Below are 24958 nucleotides of genomic sequence, written 5' to 3'. Positions count from 1 at the left end.
TTTCTCTTCCCAATTTTTGCTCTACTTCTCTTACTTGATTTTCAAAATCGTTTTTGAACTCTTCCATGGCCTGAGACCAATTCCCACTTTTCTTAGAGGCTTTGGATGGAGGAGCTTTGACTTTGTTTTCTTCTATTTGCATGTTTTGTTCTTTCTTGTCACCAAAGTAAGACTCTTTTTCTTTTTCCAGTTTTGCTCATTTCCCCAGCCATCTTCATCAAGGTAGTTCTCTGCTTCCAGTGGGGGTGGGGTGTATACTCTCGGCTGCTTGATCCCCCCACAATCTGTGGGCCTAGAACTCCAGAAACAGTGACTGCAGCTGCCCCTGCTGCTGCTGTGGCTTCCTCAGGTTCCTCTGCCCCTCTTCTTCTGCCACCCTGGGGCTAGTCCGGGACCCCTCCACTCTCCTGCACTTGTCCCACAGGCTTCTCCCACTGACCTTCCAATTTATCCTCAGCATTTTGGGGTCATGAAGTCTGGAAACTACCACAGGTGTGAGAGATTCAGTCCCCACCAAGGCCTGCTCAAGTCCTGGCTGTGCCAGTAAGGTCCACACTAGACTGAGCTCTCCTCCCAGTGTGACACGATAGACACTTCCCAGTGACCTTCGAGGCTGTCTTGGGCTGGAGATTTGCTTCACTCCATCATTCTGTGGGTTCTGCACTTCCAGAATTTGTTTAGAGTCATTTTTTACAGGTATTTATTTGGCTGGGCTTGGCTACCGTGCTCTAGAAAGTCCATTCTGTTACTCTGCCATCTTGGCTCCACCCCCAAGTTTTACATTCTTAAAGTGACATATTTAAGCTTTTAAAGCTTAAAATTGACCCAAGACTTTTAGGACACCCTGCAGAGTACTTTACTATTTACAAAACTCATGTACTATCTCATTTGTTCCTTACTACAACCCTATCATGTAGGCGTGATTTTTAACTTCACTTTATAAATGAGGAAAATAAAAGAGAAATTAACCATTTGCTTGGAGTCACAAAGATAGTAAGTGACTGAGACAGGTATTCTTTACCCCACCTTCAAGGCTCTCTCTACTAGACCGTCTCACTGCCTTTGGACCCACATAAAATTGTATTAAGAATTCTTTTTTTTAAGGTTCTTTTTCAATACAATTTCATTAGTATAGGAACTCTCAATTAGGAAATTTCCCCTACTATACCCATTTTCCAGGTAGAAGAATTGAGGCTCTGAGAAGCTGTCTACAGTTGAAAAAAATACTAGAGCTGATATTTGAACCCAAGTCTCCTGATTGCAGGCTTGATGTTCCTGCTGCAGTGATATAATTTTATGGACCATTATTTGCTATCAGTCTGACCTAGGAGACTCTACTCAATGAGCTAAAAATTAGAGTTTCCATTTACTTTAGATAAAGATAAAAGAGGGAATTTCTGTAGAGAAATACATGAGTATTTAAGTCTGACATTGTAACTGTACTAGAATGAGGATTTAGGAAACCCTGCCATCTGTGGTTCTGATACCAGCAAAACTTGGTCAATAAAACTTCACTAGGTAAGGTAGTGCAGAGAGCACTGGAATTGGAGTCAGGAAGGTCTGAATTCAAATCCAACCTCAGATACTTACTAGCTGTGTGACCCTGGGCAAGTCACTTCACAAACTCTGTCTGCCTCAGTTTTTTCATCTGTAAAATGGGAATAATAATAGCACCTACCTCCCAAGGTTGTTGTGAGAATCAAATGAGATAAACAAAATATTTTGAAAACCTTAAATGCTAGCTATTATTACCACATTCTATGACTCCCACCTCCTTTTTGCGCCAAATAATGCCAACAAGAGATAAGGAGGATTAATTCTTGGATTGGTAGAATTTCGCTCCAACCTTTAGATAATTACTGGTATCCCTAAAAAAAACCAAGAGAAGTCTTACCTTGAAATCTGAGAATCCCAGAACCAGAATGAGAAGGAATGTCCAAAACCATCAAATCCAAGCCATATCTAAATAACAAGTCCTTTTTTTTACAACATTCCCAAGCACTCAACCAATCTCTCTGTGGTGAGCCCCTCCAGGCAATCCATTGTACCTCTAAAGACTTCTAATGGTTAGAAGGAGCAGCTGGGTGGTACAGTGGAGAGAGTGCCAGGTCTGGAGTCAGGAAGACCTCACTAGCTGTGTGATCTTGGGCAAGTCATTTAATCCTATTTGCCTCAGTTTCCTCCTCTGTAAAATGAGCTGGAGAAGGAAATGGCAAACCACTCTAGTATCTTTACCAAGAAAACCCCAAATGGAAACATGAAGAGTTGGACATGACTGAACAAAACGGTTAGAAAATCCACTTCCTACATCTCCCATTGAAGTTAATCTTGACTGATACTTAGTATGACTGTGGGAATATTGCTATATGTATGCTAGCTATATGTGTCCCAGTGATCTTTAAATTGCCCTCTGAATCACCAAAGAAATATGAAAGTATTTTCATTGCCTTGTTGCTTCCTAAGTCTTTGAAAGGGAGGGTGGCCATATAGATGATGGCCATATTTTCCAAAGCCCAAATTAAGGCAGATCTCTGATAAAAGCAGAAATGAAACTAGAACTGTGCCCTGGGATCTGAAATTTAGAAGAGCATGCTTCCTTCCACCCTTCCCAAAACTGCAGTCCTCCACCAACTCCAACCCTACTAGATGATATAGTTTTTGCTGCATCCTGTGGTACAGGGAGCAACCCCCACTGACTAATGGATGCTCCCAACAGGAGGATTGTTGCCTGAGCTTTGGGGATATGTGCCAGACCAGGGTGGAGAACCAAGGCCACATGTGACCTTTTGACTGAATCCAAACTTCACAGAACAAATCCCCTTAATAAAAGGATTTGTTCTATAAAACTTGGACTCAGTCAAAAGACCACACTCAAAGACCTAGAAGGCCACATGTGACCTCAAAGTGCAGGTTCCCCACCTCTGGGCCAAACTATCTGGGTCAGGCCACCCGTTCTTGGCTTGACTGTACCTGACCATGGTGACTCACAAAATTCAGGTGAAACTGAAATCCTCCAAGAATCAGATTTTGTATCTTTCTCTCTCCTCTTCCAAGTGAGTTCTGGCCAGTGTCTCATGGTCCTTCCCAGCCTCTAAATCTTCCCCGGCACAATACTTGTCCGGGGCTTCAGCACTCCTAGGTAATAAATATTATTTTTCACGAAGTCCTATTAAACATGTTTTTTTTCCCTTAAACTCACCAGTGTGGCACAGTGAAAAGAAAGCCAGATTTGGGTCTGTCATTCATTATTTATACAACTTGAGGTAAGTCACTTCAGCTGGTAGGCCTCTTTTTCTCCAGTGGCAAGTGAAGGATTTGGGCTGGATGATTGTGAAAGTCTCTCCAAGCCCTAAGTCTGCAGTCCATGCTTGATGATCTGTTTACTGCCCTGGAAAATCTGGAATGTGGGGTCACTAAAGGTACACATGATAACACTTAGCTAAAGACTATATAGCCTGCTAGCCAGAACACTCCATCTCCCAACCATTTGGAGTAAGAGAAGTTTCCTGTGCTATTTCAAAGTCTTATTCAGATCCCTGGACCTCATCTAAGTGACATTCTATGTAAAGAATTATCAAACCACCAACTAACTTGATGAATTCAGTGTTTTTGAAGATATCAAACAATTCAATTAAAAAAAACCAGAAAAATATTTTGTTTTGTAAAAAGGGGGTTTTTGGGTTTGGAATTTTCAGTTGTGAATACATCCTGGGCTCAGCTGCCTGTTGCAGCCCAAAGAGGTAAAAGAAATTTACAGGGAGGAGAGGAATAAGGAGATCATGGTCAAAAGACTGTAGAAAGTCTGAATGTCATATTAAAGAGTTTGAACTTTACTTAGGAGGTAATAGGGAGTCACTGAATATTATGGAGTTCAGGATTAACATGACCAAATCTATGCAGAAGAAACATGATTAGTTTCTTCCTCCTCCTCCTCCTCCTCCTCCTCCTTCTCCTCCTCCAGCTTGGAGGGATCTGGTCATATTGGTAGGAGAAAAGGAAGAATCAAATAGGGAAATACTGAAGATCCTGGGGAAAGGGGGGAGGCAGTGATTACTGGAACAAAGTCCTGGAAGCTTCAGGCAAGGCAACCATCAGTTATTAAGTCCTTATGATATGCCATCTAGGTAGCATAATAGATAGAGCACCTGGCCTGGAGTCAAGATAACCTGAGTTCAAATTCATCTTAGTAGTTGTGTGACCCTGGAAAAGTCACTTCACCATATTGCCTTAGTCCCCTCATCCGTAAAATAAGCTGGAAAAGGAAGAGGCAAACCATTCCAGCATCTTTACCTTGAAAACCCCAAAGGGGGTCATGAAGAGTCAGACGTGACTGAAAAATAATATTATGTGCCAGGTACTGTGGGAGGATGAATGAAATGAAATGATACAGATAGAGCTGCCTTTACAAGAAGCAGGAATGCCTTTGTTTTTCTCTAATAAAGCAGCTCCTATGATCTCAGTTCAAACTCTTTGACATTTAAAACCTTTCACAATCTGTCTTCAGCCAGCCCTTTATAACTTTATTATAGATGGCTTCCCTTTTTTCTTTTTTACTCTTCAGTCCAGTTAAGCAACCTATTTCCTGCTTCTCACATATAATCTTTCATGTCCTCTCTCTGAACCTTTGCACAGGCTGTGCCTCATACTGGTAATATGTTCTCTTCATCTCTGTCTCTTGGAACTCCTGGATTTCCTCAAAGTTCATATCAAATACCACCTCCATGAAGCCTTTCCTTATCCCCCCAGCTGCTAGTGCCTCCTCACTGAATTATCTTGTATTTATTTTTACACTTCTGTATTTACTTATGTATACACGCCCTATCTCTGCCAGTACACTCAGAACTCCTTCAGGGCAGGGACTATTTCAATTTTGTCTTTGTGTCCCTGTGCTTAATGCAATGCTTGACCTACCATAGTAGGTACTTATTACGAAGGGGTGTGTGTATGTGTGTGTGTGTGTGTGTGTGTGTGTGTGTATGATGCTTTCATATTAATAAATGCTTATTGATTAATTCCTCTGAGACAGAAAAGAAAAAGAAAAAAGCGAGACATGCTACTACAAGGTTTCAAGGACCAGAGAACAAAGGAGGTAGCTCACAGCAATTGGTCTCAATTTCTCAATGAAATGGGAAGCTAGGTCATCCCCTATCTAGAGCCAGCTTCTGAGTCTGGCAGCTTGAAAACTTAACGATCGCTTTGGAGAATGAAGAAAGAATAGTATGTCCTAGTCTTCCTCGCTTTACATCCATGTCTACTTTTCTCCTATGCTTACTCAGCATATGTTTCCTTAAATTACTAGTGGTTTCAGAGCTCATCTGAGGATTAGAGCCATGCAGGGCTCTGAGAGGGATGGGATGGCCAGTGCTCATGACAATGTCTTCTTAACTGTTACAGCAGCAGACCTGGTTGCACCTTAGAGTCACAACATCAACAAAATCATATTTCTAACTTGATTTTTAAAATAAAGTTTTGTCAGGCACAGTGGTACATACCTATAATCCCATTTAGATAGAAAGATAGATTGAAATGATATGCTATGACACATGATATAGACACACACACACACATATGTATAATAGTTTCATTAATCACACTTTCAAGATATATTCTAAACAGTAGAGTTCTTGGGTCAAACTGCAGAATTTTGACTTCACACTGCCAGGTTGCTCTCTTAAAAGAAACTACAAGTTTTCAATCCCTTTTCCATTGTTTTAAATCACTAATGGTGTGTGTGTGTTCATCCTTCGTTCCCAAAGAAGACCATGACATCAGAGAAATAATGACATGACTTACACTTGACTTTGTTTTGAGTGAGGGAGAGCTATGCAGGTCACCAGCCTCACTTCTCCAGAGTCATCTGAATTCAGTGACCAGATATTGATCAGGATGACTAGAGATCACCCAGGATGAGCAATTGGGGTTGTGACTTGCCCAAGGTCACACAGCTAGTGAGTGTCAAGTGGCTGAGGTGAGATTTGAACTCAGGTCCTCCTGACTCCTGCAGTGGTGCTCTATCCACTGCATTGCCTAGCTGCCCCAAATTACTAATAAGATAAATGCACATCAAAACAACTTTGATATTTCACTTTATGGAAAAGCAAATTGTCCAAAATGAAAAAAGATGGGAAAAATTAATTTGGGAGAGTTATACAAAAGGAAGCACACAAATTCATGGGCAATGGACTGGTGGTTTGGTATAATCATTCTGGAAAGCAATTTGGAATTATGCTAAGAAAGAGATTTAAGGTAGGCACAGCCAGATGTGGAAGTAGAGGAACAGACCTACTCTAGCTCTACCCCCATAACCCATAAAATACCTGTAAAAATTACTCTAAACAAATTCTAGAGCAACAGAAGCCACAAAACAATAGAGTGAAAGAGATTTCCAGCCCAAGACAGCCTGGAAGTCCAAGAGAAAAGGTCTATCAGACCAGGCTCAGAGTGGAGCACAGCCTAGCCTTGGTCATACAGGGCAGCAGAGATAGGTCTGGAGCAGGCTTCAGGGAGCAGAATCATGGTGGTTGTGGTTCCCAGATTACTCAACTCACAAACACAAAGACAGTTTCAAAGGTCAGTGAGAAAGCTCTTTTACCTGGGTGAGAAGGGAGCAGGGTCTGGCCCTAGACCCAGCCTCAGGGCAGCGAAAGTCATTGCAGCAACATCTAAAGACCTGGGGGAATCAAGTCACTGATCTGGATCTCAGCCCTGAGTGGCAGCACTCAGGTGAGGAAGAGTGCGGGCCTAGTAAAGCTGGAGGCAGTTGTGGAGAAGGAACCCTACTCACAGATCCTGAGCAGAAAAAGATTGTGGTTGCTCCCAGACAAGAGCACAGATCAGGATAGGAGTAAACTCCTCTTGCTTGATTGTGCCACCTTGGAGGAACTGAGAACTTACAGATCCCTAAAGTATACCCTCCACTTGACAAAGGACTCAAAAGTCAAGTAACTGGCTGGGAAAATGCTCAAAAAAGGGAAAAAATAAGACTATAGAAGGTTACTTTCTTGGTGAACACGTATTTTCTTCCATCCTTTCAGATGAGAAAGAAGAAAGCATACCATCAGAAGAAAACATAAAAGTCTAGGCTTTTACAACCAAAACCTCCCCCCAAAATATGCAATGGTCTCAAGCCATGGAAAAACTCAAAAAGGATTTTGAAAATCAAGTAAGAGAAGCAGAGCAAAAATTAGGAAGAGAAATAAAAGTGATGCAAGAAAATCATGAAAAGTGAGCCAACAGCTTGCTAAAGGAGACCCAAGAAAATGCTGAAGAAAATAACACCTTTAAGAAGAGGCTAACTCAATTGGAAAAAGAGTTCCAAAAAACCAATGAGGAGAAGAATGCTTTCAAAAGCAGAATTAGTCAAATGGAAAAGGAGGTTCAAAAGCTCATTGAAGAAAATAGTTCTTTAAAAATTAGAATGGAGCAGATAAAAGCTAATGACTTTAAAAGAAACTAAGAAATTACAAAACAAAATCAAAAGGATGAAAAAATGGAAGATGATGTGAAATATCTCATTGGAAAAACAACTGACCTGGAAAATAGATCCAGGAGAGACAATTTAAAAATTATGGGGCTACCTGAGAGCCACAATCAAAAAAGAGCCTAGACAACATCTTTCATGAAATTGTCAAGGAAAATTGCCCTGATATTCTACAACCAGAGGGCAAAATAAATATTGAAAGAATCCACTGATCACCTCCTGAAAGAGATCTGAAAAGAAAAACTCCTAGGATTATTGTAGCCAAAATCCAGAGTTCCCAGGTCAAGGAGAAAATATTGCAAGCAGCTAGAAAGAAACAATTTGAGTATTGAGAAAATATAATCAGGAGAACACAAGATCTAGCAGCTTCTACATTAAGGGATCAAAGGGCCTGGAATATGATATTCCAGAAGTCAAAGCAACTAGGATTAAAACCAAGAAACACCAACCAGGAAAAACTGAGTATAATACTTCAGGGGGAAAAATGGTCATTCAATGAAATAGAGGACTTTCAAATATTTTTGATGAAAAGACCAGAGCTGAATAGAAAATTTGACTTTCAAACACAAGAATCAAGAGAAACATGAAAAGGTAAACAGGAAAGAGAAAATCACAAGGGACTTGCTAAAGTTGAACTGTGTACATTCCTACATGGAAAAATAATATTTGTAACTCTTGAGGCTTTTCTCAATATTTGGGTAGTTGGAGGGGTTATATACATATAGACAGAGGGCACAGGGTGAGTTGAATAGGAAGGCATCTAAAAAAATAAAATTAAGGGGTGAGAGAGGAATATATTGGGAGGAGAAAGGGAGAAATGTAATGGGGCAGATTATCTCTCATAAAAGAGGCAAGAAAAAGCTTTTTCAATGGAGGGAAAAAGGGGGGAGGTGAGAAGGAAAAAATGAAGCTTACTCTCATCACATGTGGCTTAAGGAGGGAATAACATGCACACTCAATTTGGTATGAAAATCTATCTTACACTATAGGAAAGTAGGGGAGAAGAAGATAAATGGAGTGGGGGGGATGATAGAAGGGAGGGTAAATGGGAGGAGGGAGTAATTAGAAGTAAACATTTTGGGGGAAGGACAAGGTCAAAAGAGAGAATAGAATAAATGGGGGACAGAATAGGATGGTGGGAAATATAGTTAGTCTTTCACAACATAACTATTATAGAAGTCTTTTGCATAAATACACATGTATAGCCTATATTGAATTGCTTGCCTTCTCAGTGGGGATGGGTGGGAGGGAAGGAGGGAGGGAAAGAAGTTAGAACTCAAAGTTTTAGGAACAAATGTTGAGAATTGTTTTTACATGCAACTGGGAAATAAGAAATACAGGAAATGGGTTATAGAAATCTATCCCACCCTATAAGAAAAGAGAGAAGATGGGGATAAGGGGAGAGAGAAGTGTGATGGAGGGGAGTGCAGATTTGAGGAAGGGGTAATCAGAATGCATGGTGTCTTGGGGTGGGAGGAGGGAAGAGATTGGGAGAAAATTTGGAACTCAAAATCTTGTGGAAATGAATGTTGACAACTCAAAATAAATAAATAATTTTTAAAAAAAGATTTAAAAAAGAGAGGGATTTAAATTTCCCATACCTTTTGATGTAAAGATCTAATAGCTAGATCTAATATTCCTAGAAGGTCAACTGTAAAAAGGGCTGTATCTACACTAATATATTTGGAGTAGCATTTTTTTCACAGTAGCAAAGAACTAAAAACAAAATGAATGCTCATCAAGTTGAGAATAGCTAAACAAGCTACAAGTGAATGAATAGGAATATTACTGTACTCTCAAAAATATGGACATGAGAAATACAGAGAAATATAGGAAGACATGTGAACTGATGCAAAGTGAAGTAAGCAGAACCAGGGAAATAAATCATTCTACTTTTCCTCACTGTGGAAATAGAAGTTTCTACCTAATATATATTTTTTAAAATGATTCTTTGGAAGACTGAAGAAGCAGGTTGAAAATTGACAATATTCATTCAATCGTTTTTTCAATCATCCATCAACCATTTACCAGGTAAAAATAATATATTTCACAGGTGGTATTTAAAAGGAAATAATTGACTCACTTTCTAATTATTAAAGTAAGGGGAAGACTAGACCTTAGAATATAGAGAAAATTAAAGGGATTTTTCCTAAAATACCTTTCTAAGCAAAGCAAAACAGAAAAAAAATCACTTTGAACTTTTAAATGCTCCATGAGTGCTAGGAAATCAGATTTTTTGGGCATTTTCTGAAATTACTAGTTACATTTGGTTGAATAAATGCCCCCAAATATAATTAAAATGTTAAGAGTATAGAGTATGTGAACTTCATCGGATGAACTAAGGAAAATATTCATTATCTTGTCTCTCTGGGAGACACCACAATGCAGCTTGCGTATTTTAGAAGACTTTACAATTGTATACTATTTGTGCTGACAAACCCAGAAGTGCAGAAACACATATCTGCTGCCTACGTACTGTACTCCCTTTCCCTCCCATCTCTACACCCATTAGCACTTTTATTCCATTCAGAGGTCATATTCCCAGACAATGAGGCAGAATGGAAAATGTAGTCAGAAGACATGACCAGATTCAAATACTCCCTCTCTTACTTCTGTAGGTCTGGTTTTGGCCACTCTTGACAGGCAGAGACACAGTTTAGGCAAGAACTGACCTAAGAGATGGACAATTACTCAGAATACCATGTTCCATCCCAATGCTGGTCTTGCAGGAAGGCTGGTAGGGAAAAGCAGGAGGCTATTGCAAGTTGGCTGATTAAAGAGGATGCCAATGCAAGCTGGTAGACACTTAAAAGTGGCCATCAGGAAGTTTGAGGACTTGCCAAGAGGAGAAGGTATACCTATTGCAGACAGTGGGGATAGGACTGATCATGTATTTCAGCCAGGTACCAGTGAGAAAAGTGGAGACAGGAACCTGCAGGCCCTGGGGCAGTGAGAGAGAGTCACTGGCTCAGGCTAAAGGCATCTGGCTATTTACCTTTCTTTGTCATCCCCATTCCCAAGTAGTTCTACTAGGAGCTAGTAAACCTTCGCCTCTCAGAGAAAGTCCTTTTCTTGCAATATGTTGTAGAGTATACGATAACCAACTTGCTTATTTCTTCCCTGTTACTTTTAATTTATATATTTTTTAAATTTACCTATCACAAAATATACTGGGAAGTGATTTTAATTCTGTTTATAATTCCTAACCCAGAAAGGATAGAGATCTTAATTAATGAGGTTTTGTAAACTCAATTTGGAGTTTGCCAATACAAATTGAGTGGGGGCTCAGTGCTATACATTTAAAAAGAGATTAGAGTTTATTATGAGGTTTGTTTTTTTATGAATGCCCTGAAAGAAAAAGAGCAAGATACCCCTGGGAAGATTTCCCCTGGCAAAAGTGAGCTAGTATTTCCTCCCTTCCCAATTTTTCTCTTACTATTTTTAAAGTGTGAGCCTTGTGAAATTTTACTTTGCTTCTGGGATCAAGAGATATTTTGGCATTTGTTTCCATTTCTTCAATGATACTCATGGAAGACTATGGCACATATATAAAAGATATGGAGGAAATTGGTCATTTTTAAAGATTCAAATCAACGAAAGGTGATAAAGAGGTAGAAAAATCTCTAGAAGACCTTTCTAACCTTACCAACTATGGATGGAGTACAGTGAAAGTAACATCCTAAAATATCAACTAGTTTTTTCCATAAAAGACTTTGAAACTACCCTGGAGATTTAAATGGCTCAGGAAATGAAAGCTCAGGACACAGGCATAATTTCCTAGTCACCTGAGTACAAAAGGCGACAAAGATGTCCTGTTTGCTCACTCCGAACCTTTCTGTACACACACACACACACACACACACACACACACACACACACAAACACACACAGAGCACAGGGTGAGCTGAATAAGAAGGGATGATATCTAAAAAATAAAATTAAGGGATGAGAGAGGAATATATTGGGAGAAGAAAGGGAGAAATGGAATGGGGCAGATTATCTCTCATAAAAGAGGCAAGAATTTCCCCTCCATTGACAAAGCTTTTTCTTGTCCCTTTTATGAGAGATAAAAACTCTTTCAATGGAGGGGAAAAGGGGGGTAGTGAGAAGGAAAAAGTGAAGCTTATTCTCATCATATTTGGCTTAAGGAGGGAATAACACGCTCACTCAATTTGGTATGAAAATCTATCTTACACTATAAGAAAGTAGGAGAGGAGATAAATGGGGTAGGGGGATGATATAAGGGAGGGTAAATGGGAGGAGGGAGCAACTAGAAGCAAACACTTTGTGGGGAGGGACAAGGTCAAAAGAGAGTAGAATAAATGGGGGGCAGGGTAGAATGGAGGGAAATATAGTTAGTCTTACACAACATGACTATTATGGAAGTTGTTTGCAAAACTAAAATGCAGCCTACATTGAGTTGAGTGGGGATGGGTGGGGAGGGAGAAAGGGAGAGAAGTTGGAATTCAAGGTTTTAGGAGCAAATGTTGAGAATTGTTTTTCATACAACTAGGAAATAAGAAATACAGGTAATGGGGTATAGAAACTTATCCTGCCCTGCAAGATGAGAGAGAAGATGGGGATAAGGGAAGGGAGGAGTGTGATAGAAGGGAGGGCAGATTGAGGGAAGGGGTAATCAGAATGCATGGTATCTTGGGGTGGGGAGAGGGGAGATATGGGGACAAAATTTGGAACTCAAAATTTTGTGGAAATGAATGTTAAAAACTAAAAATAAATTAATTAACATAAAAAATATATTGGTCATACTCAGATCCCTGCCATTTGCTGAGGTGACAGCAGGACCCATGTTACTAACAGTTTATATGTTACTGTTTTAAAAATTATATCTTGCCCTGGAGAAAACTTTGCATTTGTTGCAATTTTACTCACCACACGGCAAAGTCTAAGAATATTTCTACAAACAGGTGAAAGGTTTGGATTTGCCACTGTTAAAACTTTGGCACCATTTTCTGTATAGACTTAAAAAAAGTCACACTTAAAAGTGTAAAAACCAGCTTTGAGGTCAAGAAACAAAACAGCTTCTGTCCACATCAGCATTTACAGTGGTATGAAGTAGACAATTTGCCTCTGACACAATCTTTCACTTGCAAATATTTTTTGTTGCTAACTTCTGTTTTTAAATCACCTAAATTTCCCCCTCTATAGCTTCCCTTCCTTTCTAATAGAGAACCATCAATTAAAACAAAAAAGTTTAAGACAGAGAGAGAATCAGCAAAACCAATCAGTCTATAAAAATACAAATCTGACAGTAGATACAGTGTTCCACACTCATGGAACCATGGGTCATGGTTGCACACAGCAAAGGAGTCTGGGAGGTGTGTCCGCACATCTCTTCTTCAGGTCCAAGCCTCTTCTTTGTAATGCAAACCCCTGACATTTTAAAGTATGTGAGGGTTTGCTTTGGTTTGGAAGTTGGCAACTCTTACCAAGAAATTCAATTTTCTTGGCTAGAAACAGGGATGGAAAAACATGACACTCCCAAGGAATGTGTTTGCCATTTCACCAAGAAATATCACTCATTTTGAAAAGCAAGTGGTTTCCCAGGCTTCCTTTTATGTTGAAGATGGTCTGTTTCCATGGGAAGACACCCATGCACCAGTATGGAGTCTGTCTGAGTCACCTCAGGGGTCTCTCTGGGCCTTTACAACAAGCTTTAAGATTTCTTTGGTAAACTAGAAGGAACAGTTTCTGTCCAGTGTCTATTGAGACCTAGTACACTGTCGATGCTCTCTAAACATCAAACAACCCTTAAGAGAGACCTGGAGACCCTCCCCAGGTCCCTGCAGAGTAGTGTGAAGTAGTGCCCTGGGAGAACCAAAGACCCAGGGGAGCTGGGATGGCAGCCTGCCTGGTAGCTGTGGGTAGGAAGGATATGCCAACCTCAAGCATGTGGACTGTTGTCTATTTTCATGATTAAATTCAGTTCCACTAGTGCCAGGCACTGGACCAAGCCTATTAAAGGCATACAGCCTGCTCCCAAGGAGCTAACATCCTGACTCCACACAGAGACCTGGAAGAGGGGGTTATGTTCTTTGTTCTTAACCTTTTTTTTAGGGGTGGGGGAATTCTTGAACATTCATTTCCTGGTGACTTCAGATACAGAGCTTTGCCACTTTTTTCATGTATCAGGTACAGCAAAAATAAGTGTTCCTTCCCCATGGACAGGGATCTGGCCATTGAATTATCAACCTATTTATAATCTCCAGCCTTTGTTGAGATGTTTTCAATTTGGTAGTACCTTAGATGATAGGGATAGCTAGGTGGCACAGTGGATAGAGTACTACTAGGCTAGAGTCAGGAGGACCTGAGTTCAAATCTCGGCTCAGACACTTACTAGCTGTGTGACCCTGGACAAATCACTTAACCCTATTTGCCTCACTTTCCTCACCAGTAAAATGAGCTGGAGAAGGAAATGGCAAACTGCTCCAGTATCTTTGCCAAGAAAACTCCAAATGGGGTCACAACGAGTCAGACACAGTCAATCAACTAAACAACTACCTTAGGTGATGTATAGAAGGCAGTAGGACAGAGTAGAAAGTATAATAATCCTGGCTCTGCCAATGGCTTACTGGCTGCTCAGATTCAGTTTTCTTATCTATGAAATGGGGGAAGTGATATTCTTCCTGAGAGGGAATATGGTGTGGTGGATCCAGGGATGGCTTTGGAGGCAGGAAAAACTAGGTTCAAGTATTGCCTCTGATGAATGTGAGTGGGTAACCCCCAGCAAGACACTTAAAACTCTCAGTGACCCAGGCAATTTTCTTAAATCTGTAAGTTTCAGAAAAGTTGGCTATCTGCATCAGGGGTGGGACTCTCCATGCTGGGATTTCCTCATGCAGATGAGATCACAGGATTAGACCAAAATAATAATAACAATACTAATAAATAAGGTTGCTACTCATCTCATAGGATCATTTTTGCTGAAACTCAAAGCCCAATATAAAGGAGAGTTATTATGGACAAGACTTCATTGATCTATTGTCTTTCATTTTCCCTTCAAGGGAAAAGAGGTTGTGGTTTAGGGAATTAGACTTGGAAAGAGAAGAATTTTGTCTGAAATCCTAAACTAGATGACCTTGGGCAAGTCACTTAAATTCTCTTTGCCTCAGATGTCCCATATATAAAATGAGAGAATTAGATTCTAAGGTCCTTTCCAATTTTAAGCCTATAACCCTATGTTTGTTTAGTACAGGAATATGAAATGCTTGGAATTCTTACTTCCCATCTTCCTCATCTACCTCCACCTACTACCACCTCCACAGACTGCCGACCATTCTACTTTTCTAAATTCTATCCTTTCTTCAACATCTAGCAAGTTTCACCTGTTCCAGGAAAGCCTCCCCAACTGTCCCAGGACCCAGTGGTCACTCCCATTTAACAAATATATTTTAATACCCTCGGTTTAGATCTTCTGTTTTTTCATTACCCTGTATCCTCTCTCCTCTATCCCTCTCTCCCTCTCAGAGAGCCATCCCATATAAAAGATAGTATTTTTCAAGAGAGGAAAAAAAGTAAGAACAACTAATCAATACATTGAAAAGTCTGCAAATGTGGGTGCTGCGTAACACTTGTGGACCTCCCCCCTCCACAAAGAGAAGGGGGCAGGGCTTGGGATGTCCACATATATTTTTTCATTTGAATCTTACTTGATCTTTATAATTTTCTTCCATTTGCTTTTGATTTTTTTTCATGTGTTCTTTCCATTTTCATTGTTATAGTTAAATTGTTTCTTGGCTCCGATGACTTCATTCTTCATCAGTTCATGTAGATCTTTCTGTTTCTCAGTATTTGTCACATTCAGAGTTTTTAACAGCACTGTAATATTCCATTACATTCATGTACCACAATTTGTTTAGCCAGTCTCCAACGGATGGGTATTGACTTAGTTTATAATTCTTTGTTATCACAAAAACTGCTCCTATAAATATTTTGGAGTATATGGAGACCTTCTTTGTATTGATAGCTGCCTTGGTATCTAAGAAGCCCAGTATTGAAATCTGTGCTTCAAAACAAATAGACATTTCAGTGACTTTACTTACAGAGTGCCAAATTGTTTTTCAAAATGTACTATTCCAAAGCTCCACAATTTATTTGTGTGCTGATCATTCTACTACCCCTCCAACAATTATTATTGCCATTCTTTGTCCTTTTTGCCAGTTTGCAGGGTATGTATGAAAACCTCAAGTTGTTTGTTTTTATTTCTCTTATTATTCATGATTTGTAGCACTCTTTCATTGGTTTTAATTCTTTGCAATTTTTCTGAGAATTATTTGAATATATATGTAGCAAATATATACATGTATGTGCATATGTATATATAGATGCAGATATAGACGTTGATGTCAATGGATAGTAGTGGAAAGCGGTACCCTGGCAGAGTCAGTAATTCAGGGAAGCTGAGGTGCTAGTGTGCCTTGCAGTTGCATGTAGAAATGATACGCCAACCTCAAGCACGTGGATTGTTCCCTCCCTCTCCATAGATATCTGCTGCTGTTCTGCCACTTTTCAGTAGCGTCCAACTCTTCATGATCCCATTTGGGGTTTTCTCGGCAAAGACATTGAAGTGGTGTGCCATTTCCTTCTATAGCTCATGTTATAGATGAGAAAACTGAGGCAAAGTTAAGTTCCTTGTCCAGGGTCACAGAGCTAGTAAGTGTTTGAGGACGGATTTAAACTCAGGGAGAGACTCCAAGCCTGGCACTCTATCCACTGTGCCTAGCTGCCCTAGATATATCGATATCTACATGTCTATATATGTTAGATACCAAACCCTCATTATCATTATTATTTGGTATTATTATTATTATTATGGATACAAAGGGTTTTTTTCCCATTTGGCCACTTTTTCTAGAATGTACAGAAGCTTTTCAGTCTCAAGTAATCAAAAGTATCTTTTTAACCTTTTGTAATTACCTCTATCTCTTGTCTAGTTAAGAATACACCTCTTACCCATAGCTTTGAGAGGAATATGATTTTCTCTTTTAAATTTTTTATAAATGACCTTTCATTTTAAGGTCACATGTCCATTTAGAAAGGATTGTGAAATATGGGGTGAGGGGTTGCACTAAGCCTAATTTCTGCCAGACTGCTTTCCAATTTTCCCAGTAGTTTTTATTAAATAAGGAAATTTTTCCTAGCCAATTTATGTTTTCACTTTATCAAACACCGGGCATTCTTGTTTCACTGTCATATTTATTGAATTCTATTGTTTCTAGATCTCTCTTGTCTGATCTACTCCATCGATACATATTTTTCAACCACTACCAGATGGTTTTGACGACTTCCTCTTTATAACATAGTTTGAAGTCTGGAAATGCTGTTTCCCTCTCTGAATCTACTTCTTTTCATCACTTCCATAGCTGTTCTGGATCTCTTGTTTTTCCAGTGAATTTTCTTATGACTTTATCAAGTTCTACAAAGTATCCCCTTGGCATTTTGATTGATAGAGCATTAAAAGTGTAAATTAATTTTGGTAGCACTGTTTTTATTATGTTGAATATAACCGAGACATGGGCACCACATGTTCTTCCAGCTATTTAAGTGGTTGTTTGTTTCTTTAATGAGCACTTCGTAATTTAATCTCTATAAGTCTTTTTGAGAACTTTAATAGGTTGATTCTCAGATATGTTATACACTTTGTAGTCATTTGGAATACAATTTCCCTTCCTATTGTTTCTTAAGTTTTGTTATTATTATATAAAAATGCTGTTGCTTCTTAAGAATTTATTTTGCACCCTGCAACTTTGCTGAAGCTATTGAGTTGTTTCAGTATCTTTGCTGATTCCCTGGGGTTTTCCAAGTAAACCATCTTATATCATCAGCAGATGGTGATCATTTTGCCTCCTCTTTACCTACCTTTATTTAATTTTTTTGACTTGTCTTATTGCTATTACTAGCATTTCCAGACCTATACAAAATACTTGTGGGGAAACTAGTCATCCTTTCTTTGTTGCTGCATGTATTGGAAAAGCTTCTAGCGCATACATAGATGTATATAGACACATATACATATACACATGTATGTGTATATATATACATACATACAGATATACAAATGTAATTATATATGTACCTATCTCTATGGCTATATGTCTAGTATTACATACATATGTGTATACACATATATATCCCCTAGGACACTTGCTTTCAGCTTTAGATAGATGCTTTTTATGAAATTAAAAAAGGTCGCACTCTGAAACTATACTTTGTAGAGTTTTTAGCATAATAGGGTATTATACTTTCTCAAAGGCTTTTTCAGCTTTTATTGAGATGATCATGTTGTATCCATTGTATACACCCCACTTCATAATGAATAATTCATAATGAATATTCATAATGAATAATTTCTTGGATAAGTCACTGTACTCTGTCTGACAGGATTTTGCTGAAAACTTTTGAGTCACTCTTTAATGGGGAAAACTATTTTTTGCTTTTTCTTTGTATTCCCAACACTCAGTCCAGTCTTTGCAAATAGTAAGCATGTGATGAATTCTTGCTACCTGATTGATTTCAGCATAAACCCAACATTCCAGTCATATTAACTATCCAGTAAGCATTTATTAACTAATCAATCATGCATTAAATTACCAAGCATTTGTTAAGCACCTCCAAATGTGAGGTGCTATGTGAGGCACTGGATGTACAAATACAAAAGTGAGATAGTACCTGTCCTCAAATGGGACATGTTTACGTGTATTTATATACTTACATGTTGATATGTTATCTCCTCGATAGGTCATAAGCCCCCTGATGGGAGAGATTATTTCATTTGTGTTTCTGGCATATGACAGATAATGAATAAATAATTATTGATTTATATATTGCATTTTTCTAGGGAGATACAATATATTCACAGTTAAGTAAATAAAGGATACATACAAAACAAATATCAATTGAATTCTGGGGATGGGGGTAACTAAGAATTGAGTAATCAAGAAATTCATCTTGCATTTCCAAAAATGGCCTTTCCACTGAGCCTTAAAGTGAGCTCAGATTTCCAAGAGGCTGAGGCAAAGAGAGAGAATTGAGTATTCTAGGTATTGGCGTACCTCCCATGTGCCAGGCATGTGCTAAGCTCTAGGGACTCAAAGAAAAAGAAATAGAAGCAGCCCCTCCTCTCAAAGAACTTATATTCTAATGACATATACAGGCAATATTATTTCCTGACTTCTATCAGGGTAGCCTGACTCTCAAAATAGACAAACCCTAAAGAAAAAAGAATGGTTTCAGACTTGTCTTTGGCATCTAACTTATCAAGAACTAGCACCTCATTAATATTTTAGTATCATTGCCTTGCCTGTTGTGGAGGGGTCAATGAAGGGGGAGAAAGGTCAGGGTATTATCCCTGGTATTCCCATCTCTGCAGTTATGTACCACCTTCCCCACTTCTCTTTCTAAGGACCTTGTTCCTCCCATGCTCACCCTTCCTTCCTTCGAGGTAGAGTTGGAGCAGCCAGAGTAGCTTATTGCACCCATGGTGACCTTCGACCCCTAGCACAAGGGGCATGAATGTCCTGTCCCTTTGCCAGTCTTTGCAGTGGGTCGTTATCCCCTTGTATCCTGCTTCCTGCTCTATAAATGTTTCCTTTGGCATGCCAAGGTAGAAATCATGTATGGGCAAAGCTCCTGATACCTGCGATTCATGGCTTTGGTTCCACAAATGCCATTTCCCCAATCTGTACCTCAAATATTTGCCCAGCACTTTGTTGGACTAATTAGGGAACTGTTTCTTTTCTTTCCTTTGTTTTTCCTTTCTGATTCCTTTCCAGGGAGAGTTCCTAGAGGAGCCAAAAGCTGCCCCCTCCAAAAGCAGCTTCAATTTCCCTCATGTATTAAGGATCCTGCCAAGCCAGGTTCTTTACATGCTTCTGAAATGTTTCTGCCTTGGGCTTCCCAAAGTGAACTGGGAGCTAAGTTTAAAGAAACTTTCCAAAATGGGCAAATTCCTCACTAATAAAGAGCTCTTGGACAATCATGCTCAACAATGAGAATGAGCTGGTTAGATAAGAAAATGAAAAAGCACCCCACCCTTTCCTCAGTCTCCCTCTGAGATGACCACACTATGATGGATTCTGGTGGAGGGGATAAGGAACGTATAGAGAAGATCTGAACATAAAAATAATAATCATTAATAATAATTAATAATTATGATAGCTAGCATTTATATGGTGCTTTAAAATTCAGAAAGCACTTTACAAATATTATCTCAATTGAGTCTCACAACAATTCTAGGAGGGAGATACTATTGTTATGCCCATTTGGCAAATGAGGAAACTGAAGCAGATTGAAGTTTAAGTGGCATGTCCAAGGTCACACAGGTAGTGTTGGAGACTGGATTTGAACTCAGGTCCATCACTCTGTCTACTGCTTCACCAAGTGGTGCCTATTAACTAGAAGGTATTGCTACTTTAACCACTACAGTCTTAATACCACCATTACCATGACTAGGAGGGGGTGTGGGTGTGAGAGTGGGGTGGGAGTCTAGAGCACTCCAAGGATCTATGAGACAATGTAACAATAGTGAATGACGTGGTGGATGAGGGGACAGGAATACCTGGGTTCAATTCCTACCTTTGACACTTAGTAGCAGTATGACCATGGAGCACTGGCAAGCCAGGTGGTACAGTGAATAGAATGTTGGGTTTGGAGTCAGGAAGACTCATCTTCCCTGAGTTCAAATCCAATCTCAGACACTTACTAGCCTCATGACCCTGGAAAAATCACTTAATCCTGTTTGCCTCAGTTTCCTCATCAGTAAAATGAGCTACAGAAGAAAATGGTCAACTACTTCAGTATCTTGGCCAAGAAAACTCTAAATGGGATCATGAGGAGTGAGACACCAAATAGGGTCACAAACAGTTGGAAATAACTGAACAACAAGTCATTGATAAATCACTTAAGTTCCCTGAGCTTTAGTTTCCTTATCCGTAAAATGGGGGTAATAATGCTTGTAGCATCTAATTTCCAAGCCTTCAAGTACATGAAAAGAATTTTGCAGTTTTAAAGCAGCATGTAAATATTAGTTGTTTTTGTTTAGTTCATATTAATTGATATTTTTTATCAATGACTTGTATGAAAAAATAAAAGACATACTTTTCACCATTACAGATGACAAGAAACTGAGAGGAATTGCCTCACAATGGATGGTGGAGTTGGGATCCAAAAGTATTTCAACAGGTTAGATGCAAGGCTATATCTAATAGGATGACATCTAATGGGTGCAAATGTAAAGTTCTATATCAGGGCTCAAAAAATCAGCTTCAGAAGGACAAGACAGAACATGCTTAGTTGAGTGACAATTCATGTAAAAAATATTGGGAGCAGGGAGGGTTAGTGGACTCCAAGCTCAATATGAATCAGTCCTATGATATAAAGTAGCCAAGAGAGCTAACACTGTCTTAGACTCTGTTAAGAAAGGCAAATTGTCCAGAGCACAAGGCAAATGGCTTGTTCCAATCTGAACTAATCAGAACATAGATTGTATTCAGTTCTGGTTGCCACATTTTAGGAGGGACACTGGCAAACTTGGAACACTTCCAGAGGAAACCAGTTTGCTAAAGGCCCTTGAGATGACACTACATGTGAACCAATTAAAGGAACTGGAGATGTTTAGTCTGAGAAGAGACAGCTTGGAAGGGTAAAAAGAGTGGATATTGGAGAGAGATATAATTATTATATTCAATCATTTGAAGGGTTCTCATATAGAAGATGGAGTCAAATTGCCCTATTTGGCTCCAGAGTGTAGAAGTGGGATCACTGGGAGAAATTTGCAGTTAGATGTAGCCCGAATGAAAGGGAAAATTTCCCAATAATTGCAGAGTGAAATGAACAGAATCAAAAGAATGTTATACATAGTAACTGCAATATTGTTCTAAGAACAACTTTAGAAGATGAAGTCATTTGGACTTAACTACAAAGAACCTATGAAGAAAAATGCTATCCACATCCAGAGAAAGAACTGATCAATAGAAGTATGTATAGTATAGTTTTACATATATATGTGTGCATGTATACACACATATAGTTTTACATATATATACACATACGTATAGATATATATACACACTTACACATACATTTTAGTGTTAATGGTGGCTTTCTCTATGGTGGGGTGGGAAGGGAGGGAGAAAAAAATGAAAAGTACGCAGAAGAGAACCAAAGAAAATTTAGAAGGGAGCCCAGAAAAGCAGGGTAGTTTTGAAAATAATGTTTAGTATTGATTAGTTTTTTTAAGTGAAAAGTCTGAAATGGAAATTTGTGGTTTTACATTGAATCCTCTTTTTATTGTTATGCTGTGTACATGGAAATGTTCTCTCCTTTTTTTGGTCTTTTTTAATTAAAGTTCAAAGTGAATAAATATTTTTTCTTTGTTTTCCCAATAGTTAAAGCTATCTTAAAGTAGAATGGAGCACTTAGATAGCAATTAGGTCTCTTCAAGCAGAGGCCTTTTGGTGATGTAGAGAGGACTCCTGTTGGCACATGGGTTGATCTAGGGGGTCTCTGATGTCTGTGATGTACTTCTGTTTATTACCAAGATTACCAGTCAGTCTGGAGAGATTTTTCACCTTTCAGGATAGCAGATGGCTTCTTGCCACACTCCTTCACATTCCCATGAATCTGCCCTCAGTTCTAACTACTCAGTATGGTACATTACCCCTTCTTAAAAACACTGGCTTCATGGAGGCTCTAATCTCCCAGAACCGATAGCCATCCCTACCACCTTCTTGCTTTCAGACTTGCATTTACCCAGCAGCTGGCACTGTCCCCTGTCACATGACCTGCAGCAATCAGTCATCATTCGTCTGTCTTCAGTTACCTTTACTTGGACCTAAAAACGATTCTGCAGCCTGAAGAAGTTTAGCCTGTTTTCATTCTGACCCCAAGTTGTGCAGGTCTGCTTCGTATTGCCAATGGTTATTTACTTGTATGTGTATCTAATCTCTCCATACATGATTTCAATTTAAATTCCTTAAAGACCAAATGAGATAACTTATGGAAAGTGTTCTGCAAACTTTAAAGGACAACACAAATGAAAGCAGTAGTTGTTGTTTGTCCTTTGTACTTGAAAAGGACCATGACATCAGGGAGGCGATGCCATGCCTGACAAGGGAACTGGATTTAAGTGAGGCAGGGTTGTGCAAAGTCACCAGCCTCACCTTCTCCCCCAGAGTCATCTGGGTTCAATAGCAAGATACACATCAGGAGAACTGGGCCCCCTAGCATTATTAAGGATGAACACAGACCTCCTGTTCCTAGAAACACAGAAGCAGAGCATAGACTGAGAGGAGGAAGGAACCCTCAAGATCAGAGAGTGAAAATCCTTTACTTTATAAATGACAAAACTGAGACCTAAGAAGATTAAGTGACTTCACCAGGGTCACACAGTAAGTGGTCAAGATTTGAACTGAAGTCCTATGACTGTAGGTAGTGCAGTAGCTAGAACTTTGAGCCTGGAGTCAGGAAAACCTGGGTTCAAATGTGGCCTTGGACACTTACTAGCTATGTCACCCTGGGTAAGTTATTTCACCCTATTATGCCTCTGTTTCCTCATCTGTAAAATGAGCTGGAGGAGAAAGTGGCAAACCACTATCGATGACAGAAAACCCCAAATGAAGTCAGGAAGGGTTGGACCTACCTGAAACAACTCAACAGTCTATCACTCCATGTGCCAGACTCTTTCCATTGCATCTCCATAGTGCTGGGTAAATGAATTGGGTTTTATAAATGTTTGCTCACTGTATAACCAATCTTAATGCTGCTGCACCAGCAGGGATGACTTTGTCCTTGGCTTTACCCAATTCCCCATCCCATTCCACATTATCCATTGGCTTCACTATTCTCCAATTTAATATTTCAAATTAGATCTCACAAGACCAGATTGCATCACTCAGCTCATTTCCCACACACCCCTAGAAAAGTCAGCCATGACCTCACTGGGCAGGTGCTCCAATGGAGAAAATCTAAGCCCTAGAATCCCCATAAAAATGAGGCTTCTTAATCATCTCCCTTTCTTCCAAATTCATTGCAATGAGACCAATGTTGGTGAAGTTCCACCTCCCCTAAATAACTCACACTTCAAGGACAGACGAATGAAGACAACTGGAAAGCGGCTTTTATGCTTTGGGGTTGCCAATAAAACTAGTTACAAGGGAGGGAAAAGAAAAACAGACAGGATATATTAATGAGGCCTCTCTGGGGAAATGATTTAATGGCAAATAGGAGGAAGTGAATTAATGAGTCCTTGATGGAAAGTACTCTGGCTTGACTCTCCTTCCCTCCCCCAAGAATTCAGTGATTTTCACGTCTTAGAAATCTTTAAAAGGAAAAAGAAAATTTGATTTTTTTAAGACATCCTGTTGACAACACAGAGAAAAACAATGCTGAAGAATTTGTTTTTCCTCCTGGTGTGCTGCTGTTTTAATTGCTGGTAAAAGAAAACCCAGAGGTGAAGAGGGGGAAAGAACAGAAGCCCTCAGAACTAGGAAACAGCCAAGTTTTCTTTGTAATTCAAATGCCTTCATGATCATTTTTTTAAAGGAAAAATTGCAAGGAAATCTATACAGTATTAGCAGAACTGTCTCCAAATTAGAGACATTTTTTTTCAGAGCTTTCCCTGAGGAATCAATGCATTTTAAAATATTTTGTCAAATTAATTTCACTAGTAATGCCTATGAATTCATTTGCCTGATCTGACCAGGGACGCCATTGTCCCTGTTCACATTCAGTTTTCCTCTGGGGTCCAGTGGACCATAAGCAAGCTCTGGTTTCAGCTACATGGGATTTCACTGTGATATTACTGGGGGATTCCTTTATTAGCTGATGACTAGGTGGGAGTAGAAAAGTCAGACTCCTCTCTGATTTGTCACTCCTCCTTGTGTGATTTAGACTCCTAGGAAGAGATGGACTGATCCTTTGAACCCTGTGGACTCAACGAGGTAAGCAGGGCCCCTGATGGCCTCTGTAACCTTATGCTTCCTTTCCTGGGTAATTAGGTGTCTGAACATGGTTCTTGAGGAAGATGTTGCCCACCTTGAAGGGGTGGCATTTAAAAAGTTCGAGAGACATAATTTCTGGATAATTAGTCATTTAATTAATTATGCTATCATTTTAATAAAAAAAGATCAGTGGTACTTTCTAATGCCAAAGCCCCTCAAGGTGGTGGGCTCCAGGGTTATGTGGCCTTGGAAAAGTTCCAGACTCTGATTGGTTAGCAAGTAACGAGAGAGAACAAATTGCGATGAGGGGCTGGACCTATTCTAACGAACTTTGATTATGTCATTTCTTTCTAAATTCCTCCCAGTCTTGGGCAATCTAAACACAGAATCTATATCCCCTACTCAAGTCAGAAGACAATGGAACTAAATTCTTCATAAGGCTGGTCTGACCAAGATTGAAGAGAGTTACCCAGAGGGCTATAGAAAAAGGAGAGACTCTAGATCTCCACAAATCATTGGTTAT

General features: G+C 39.4%; 1 long non-coding RNA gene across 2 annotated transcripts in view; it reads left to right on the top strand.

Annotated features, from left to right (window-relative positions):
• LOC140510027 (uncharacterized) overlaps nucleotides 1-24958 on the top strand; it is a 111311-nt gene that overhangs the window by 20748 nt on the left and 65605 nt on the right. For both annotated transcript variants that reach the window (XR_011969056.1, XR_011969055.1), the window contains exons 4-5: nucleotides 20609-20677; nucleotides 24386-24435. This is a non-coding gene — a long non-coding RNA (uncharacterized lncRNA). The remainder of the gene's footprint in view (nucleotides 1-20608; nucleotides 20678-24385; nucleotides 24436-24958) is intronic.

This window comes from Notamacropus eugenii, chromosome 6 (assembly GCF_028372415.1).
Source record: "Notamacropus eugenii isolate mMacEug1 chromosome 6, mMacEug1.pri_v2, whole genome shotgun sequence".
NCBI lineage: Eukaryota > Metazoa > Chordata > Mammalia > Diprotodontia > Macropodidae > Notamacropus > Notamacropus eugenii.
Note: the sequence above shows the minus strand (reverse complement) of the source record. Positions and strands in the feature narration are given on the sequence as shown.